Genomic DNA, 6,387 nt, shown 5'->3' with positions numbered 1-6,387 from the left:
ACGATATAACAGCCCAAAATGTGACGGTTTTAAGAAAACAATAAGATAGAATAACATAATAAAAATTGCCTAACCAGTAAGGGCTAATCACGGGTCCGAAGTGACGTGACACACTCGTTGCCACTGCCATCTTGAGGATGAAAGTCGCATGCTCACTGTGGGCTGTGCCGACAAAAAGTCTCAAAACAAAGGATTCTTTCTCTTCTGTCCTCAAAGTCCCAGTTTGTCCAGAAATGTGTGACTGTGTTCAGGAGGGACCAGTGGACTTACAGAACTCACTCCAGAGGCTTGTTTCAGGTCGTTAGCAGCTAATGCTAATACTAGTTTACATGTTACTGGAGTGGCTATACTAATAAACTTTAGCCTACTTGCAGACAATTTTAACAAGACTAATTTCCCACTGTCCGAGTGTTATATTTTAGGATCAGACACAAAGTCCGTGCTCTTGAAAGCTTTGAGGGCGTGTCCGGTGCAGAGGGCGTGTCCGGTGTAGAGGGCGTGTCCGGTGCAGAGGGCGTGTCCGGTGCAGAGGGCGTGTCCGGTGCAGAGGGCGTGTCCGGTGCAGAGGGCTTGTTTTTGGCAGATTTGGTTGTGACAAAGATCTCGAGCACTTCTTTTCATGACCATCCAACAGCGAAGAGGCAACAACATGTGGCGACATCTTCAAAAACACGCAACACTGAAAACTCTAAGGCATAAGCGTTTGTCTTTTAATGCTCTTTTATTCCCTTGTGTGAATTGCCTTCGATTCACACTGGATTTCCCTGGTCCTCTCGTTGAAGGGGAGTTCACCGAAACAGTTGAAGACTTGGCGCGGGGCGAGGGCTGGCGTCCAGCTGTGGGTTTGATCCTGCCCCGAACCCAAAACTTTACTCAACATTAAATCAGCTCCGCCCCTTTATTCTCTTGGATTAGGTTACGCCACATTCAGCCGCAAATGAGCCAGTGTTTCGAGGAGGGCAAAGGTCGACATGTACCATTTATTTAATGCAACGAGAAGATCGCATAAGCAATAACTCATATTGCTTCATGTAAATGTTCCACTGTATGGTATTAACTCGTCTATCTCATATTTATTCAATTATAGGCAGTTTTATTACCAAAGTACGTTGTCTCCGTTGCTTTTTAATTTGTTTTATGGGTTTTATGTCCATTTTGTGGAAAATTCCAGGCAAAACGACAACATCTCCTTTGACAGAACATATACATAAAAAAAAAAGATCTACAGGCGAAACTCATCATTATGTGTTTTTGTTTTTGGGTCAGTTTGCTCTCTCAACATTTAGACTTACATGTGGAAACAACAAGTGTCCAATCTGCTCTTAAAGATGTTGTATTATTTCATTTAATCCACTCACAGCTATAGATTTCTCTGGGACATTCAATGTATTTTCCTCCCACAAAGACACAAAGATCACCATTCAAATTGCAAAAACCAACACCGAACTTTACCGTCTTGAATTTACCAATATTTCCACGAAACGTACAGAAGGATTTGTTGATGTCTAATCCTCAGCCTAATTTATTTAAGTTTTAAATCTAAAAAATAAGTCGAAATTTGAATTTTTAGGCCAAATTTCAGTCTGATCCAAAAAATAAATTCAAAATCCCCTCAACTAATGATGCAATAAAATAAACCAAGAAATTTAAACTTGGCTCTGTCAATTTTTCAATTTCAATTTTGTCCGTTTTTACACATAAAATGCCGTATTTCTATATGAAAATTGTATATTAATATATATAAAAGTATTACATTGATGTGAGTAAACTGCAGGAGATGTTTCACATTTATATCTTTATATTCAAGATTTTTTTCCTATTCACTCTACCTAAAGTAAATTATTTCAATATAAAATAATAAAATGGGAAATCTGGCAAAATATATTTAAATAGTGCTGGCGTGTTATTTTGTTGTTATTTTATTTGACCTCGATCTGGCCTCACGCTTCAGGGTCAAACCTCAGATTAATCTCATGCACATACTGTACTTTTCAAGGATAAAAACAAAAATATAAAACTGTCATAAAATTAAACCACACTGGAAAGGTTTTGGAGCGTTCAATTAAAGTTCTCTCTTTCCCACAACTTTGAATTGTTGTTCCAGAACAACCGAGCTTTATTAAGTTTGGCAGCACAAAGAGGCTGAAGTCAGTTTAGAACAGAGAGGAAGAAGAAAGATCACTTCATCTTCACATGTTTGTGACGAAAAACAGTGGGTGATTTAGGATTGTTTTAGGAGACAGTCAAGGATTAGATTAGTTTTGATTGATTTGATTAATAAACTGTTGCTAAGTCAGTCACATTGAGCTATTTAAATACATTTTCAAGGTAAAAAGATCCTCACTGAAGACCGCTAGAAAGAGAATATTTATGAATGAAAGGTATGGTTGATTAAAAAAAAAAAAAAAAATGAAATGCACAAATGTGTCTTTTAGTTTAAATTATACCACTGTTTTTGCTTTTGCGTGTGTGTAATAAAAAACAATATTGTTTGGATAAAACATGTGTTTTAGAGCCTGTATATAATGATTAACAGTGTTAAAAAAGTCACAATTATCATGTGCTGTTATATTTCTGTTGAAAATTACGTCGTATTTGTTAAAACGTTTAGTTTTTTGGGTTTGTTTTTGATTGTTCTCATCGTGGCATCACAGTTGGTGTTCAGGATCAACCCTCTTTAGTATCAAATATGAGTTTGTTTATAACATTACTGTCTTACTGAGTGCGGGGTTTGGATTTGCAACTAAACGTTTAAAATGTTTGTTAGCAACATTGTTATTCCAAAAACACACGTTCATGTTTGGTTTGAGTCATAGATTGAATATACTGGACTTATAACGGAGTCAAACCTCCTCCCGGGTTAAGAATAAAAGGCTGCTGGGCCCGTGCAGGTGGGAGGACAGACGGAGCGGGACAATCCAGAGTTTTACGGCGCAGTTTCCTCGTTTCCTCTGGTTTTACAGCGCGGAGTCACTTCTGTCCATCGACACTTCTCTTCTCGCCTTCCCCTTTCACGCCTCGGTCTGTCAGGGCGGATCTGCAGCATCAAAGACAAACTCCGGAGCTTTTTGAAGGAATGTGACGAGGAAGCATTAAGAGAGCGGGAGAACGTTTCACTGACAAGAGAGAACGCCGCCAAGGAGCAACTGTAAGGTTAAATCAACACTGTCGGAGTCGATACGGGACACGTGGACGGGAAGGGCGCGAAAGGTCGGGAGAAAGTAAAAGGTTGCTATGTATGCAGGACTATAAATCGCTCCGGAGTATAAGTCGCACCAGCCAAAAAAATGCATAATAGAGAAGAAAAAAACATATATAAGTCGCACTGGAGTATAAGTCGCATTTTTGGGGGATTTTTTTTGATAAAATCCAAGAGCAAGAACAGACATTTAATCTTGAAATGCAGTTTAAAATAACAGATGAGAGAACATGGTGAATAGGTGTACGTATGCTAACGCTAACACCTTCAGCTACATTAGGCACAGACAGAACTGTGGTAAGTGTCTGGTATGTTAACGTAACATATGAACAGTTATTCAGATAACTATAGCATAAAGAACATGCTAACAAGTTTAGCAAAGCATCAGTTTTACCCCAAATCACTAAATCCATTGAATTCTTCTTCCTCTGTGTCACTTCTAAACAACTCCACAAACTCCAGAGGATGAGGAAGTGCAGATTCTTCTTCTGCGTCGCTTAGAGCCTAGAGCGCCCTCTTGTGGTTGTCAGTGTGAAAATAGAAAATAATCAACATGTGAAATGCCGTTGCCAGTGTGACAATAACAAATAATATCATATTTAAGTTGCTCTGAAAAATGTGACTTATAGTCCGGAAAATACGGTTTATTTTGAAGTGTATGTGGTACTTTTAGGGGACAAAACATTAACTTTCTCTTGATTGTGAAGGATTTTTATACAAATTCTGGCCAAAAACACTAACTTAAACCCAGCGCAGTGGAATAACAATTTGTTTTGGGTAAATTTTTACTACTACTTTATGTATAATGTCGTTGAAAGATCATTCTTCACCTTATTTTTCCTCATAAATGTTGCCTTTTTGTCACTTTCCCATGTCACGTTGCAAATTTACAAAGAGCAGATTCAAGAAATAATGAATACAACGTTTTTATGACCACAGCGGATCAAAATAAGACTTTCAACGTCATCCTTTTGTCAAGCCAAACTCAAAATATGTTAAAACCGCTCGTTGACGCTCGGTGTTTCGTGCAGCTGCGCTTGAACTCCTTGTGTTGTGTTAGCGAGCGTCCCGCAGAATGGAAATGTGTGTAAAGTTGTGACAGGTTGACACGGTTTTGGCAAATGGAGTGTATGTTTTCACGAGCTGGTGCGGCGCCGTCACTCAAACGTTTAGCCCTGAACGAGACGCATTGTGGTGTTTTCTTCATGTCGAAGGCGTCAGAAATACTTTTGGCTCGTATTTTAAGAAACGTTTGGTTTTTAGGGTTTGAAATGGAAAAGTATAGGAAATTCCTTTTTGTTTACATGAACTCGCTCCACAGTTTTAAAGGAACACTGTGTAACTTTTCTGGTGTGGGGTCTAGTTGGGGGTCTGGTTGGGGGTCTGGTGTGGGGTCTGATTGGGGGTCTGGTTGGGGCACTGGTTGGGGGTCTGGTGTGGGCTCTGATTGGGGGTCTGGTTGGGGCTCTGGTTTGGGCACTGGTTGGGGGTCTGGTTGGGGGTCTGATTGGGGGTCTGGTTGAGGGTCTGGTTGGGGCTCTGGTTTGGGCACTGGTTGGGGTCTGGTTTAGGGTCTGGTTGGGGGTCTGGTTGGGGCATTGGTTGGGGGTCTGGTTGGGGCACTGGTTGGGGGTCTGGTTGGGGCACTGGTTGGGGGTCTGGTTGGGGCACTGGTTGGGGGTCTGGTTTGGGCACTGGTTGGGGGTCTGTTTGGGGGTCTGGTTGAGTGTCTGGTTGGGGTCTGGTTGAGGGTCTGGTGTGGGGTCTGATTGGGGGTCTGGTTGGGGCTCTGGTTTGGGCACTGGTTGGGGGTCTGGTTGGGGGTCTGGTGTGGGGTCTGATTGGGGGTCTGGTTGGGGGTCTGGTTGGGGCACTGGTTGGGGGTCTGGTGTGGGCTCTGATTGGGGCTCTGGTTGGGGCTCTGGTTTGGGCACTGGTTGGGGGTCTGGTGTGGGGTCTGATTGGGGGTCTGGTTGAGGCACTGGTTGGGGTCTGGTTTAGGGTCTGGTTGGGGGTCTGGTTGGGGCATTGGTTGGGGGTCTGGTTGGGGCACTGGTTGGGGGTCTGGTTGGGGCACTGGTTGGGGGTCAGGTTGGGGCACTGGTTGGGGGTCTGGTTGGGGCACTGGTTGGGGGTCTGTTTGGGGGTCTGGTTGAGGGTCTGGTTGGGGTCTGGTTGAGGGTCTGGTGTGGGGTCTGATTGGGGGTCTGGTTGGGGCTCTGGTTTGGGCACTGGTTGGGGGTCTGGTTGGGGGTCTGGTGTGGGGTCTGATTGGGGGTCTGGTTGGGGCTCTGGTTTGGGCACTGGTTGGGGGTCTGGTTGTGGGTCTGGTGTGGGGTCTGATTGGGGGTCTGGTTGAGGGTCTGGTTGGGGCTCTGGTTTGGGCACTGGTTGGGGTCTGGTTTAGGGTCTGGTTGGGGGTCTGGTTGGGGCATTGGTTGGGGGTCTGGTTTGGGGTCTGGTTGGGGCACTGGTTGGGGGTCTGGTTTGGGCACTGGTTGGGGGTCTGTTTGGGGGTCTGGTTGAGGGTCTGGTTGGGGTCTGGTTGAGGGTCTGATTGGGGGTCTGGTTGAGGGTCTGGTTGGGGTCTGGTTGAGGGTCTGATTGGGGGTCTGGTTGGGGGCCAATGGAGCCTGTTTGTCTCCATGAAGATGTAGTTTTCATCTTCATCTTTCAGGCTGATCTCAGCAATTCACAAAAAGACGTTCAGTTTGTGGCGTTTTGAGACGCGGCTAAAGCTAAAGCTAGAGCTTTTGAGGAGATTGAAACGTCATTTGAGGAGATTGTGAAGGAGTTGGCCGAGCAAGGGCAGCAAGGACAGCAGATATACAGGCCGTGGGAAATTAAAATATACTAAAACATGAATAAAAGGAGCGAACAAGGCATGACGCGGCCGCAGAGTAACGTGCCTTTTTTACTTCTGTAAACACAGCGCGCTACATGTGACGTCGCGTTCATTTGTGCGCACGCGGGCCACGTCGAGCTGCGTTCTGCACAAACGAGTCGCATTCTTGACTCGCGAGTCGCATTCTGATTCGCGACCGACCTCGGCGGGCGGGACCGTGGGGCCGGAGGCTGCTCACGCTTCGTTTAAGGCCCCGTGTGTTTTCCATCCGTGTTGTGCAGAAAAGTCTCTGTGAACTGGAAGCATCCGTAATAATTCTGTCAGAGAAAGTTGGTGAAAACGA

General features: G+C 44.4%; 1 pseudogene; it reads right to left on the bottom strand.

The window, feature by feature from the left end:
• Positions 1 to 4,499: 4,499 nt before the first annotated feature.
• Positions 4,500 to 6,312, bottom strand: LOC140370978 (uncharacterized; annotated as a pseudogene).
• Positions 6,313 to 6,387: the final 75 nt, after the last annotated feature.

The sequence above is a fragment of the Eucyclogobius newberryi genome, unplaced genomic scaffold (genome assembly GCF_026437365.1).
Source record: "Eucyclogobius newberryi isolate DKJ021-1_F unplaced genomic scaffold, fEucNew1.0.hap1 SCAF_21, whole genome shotgun sequence".
NCBI lineage: Eukaryota > Metazoa > Chordata > Actinopteri > Gobiiformes > Gobiidae > Eucyclogobius > Eucyclogobius newberryi.
Note: the sequence above shows the minus strand (reverse complement) of the source record. Positions and strands in the feature narration are given on the sequence as shown.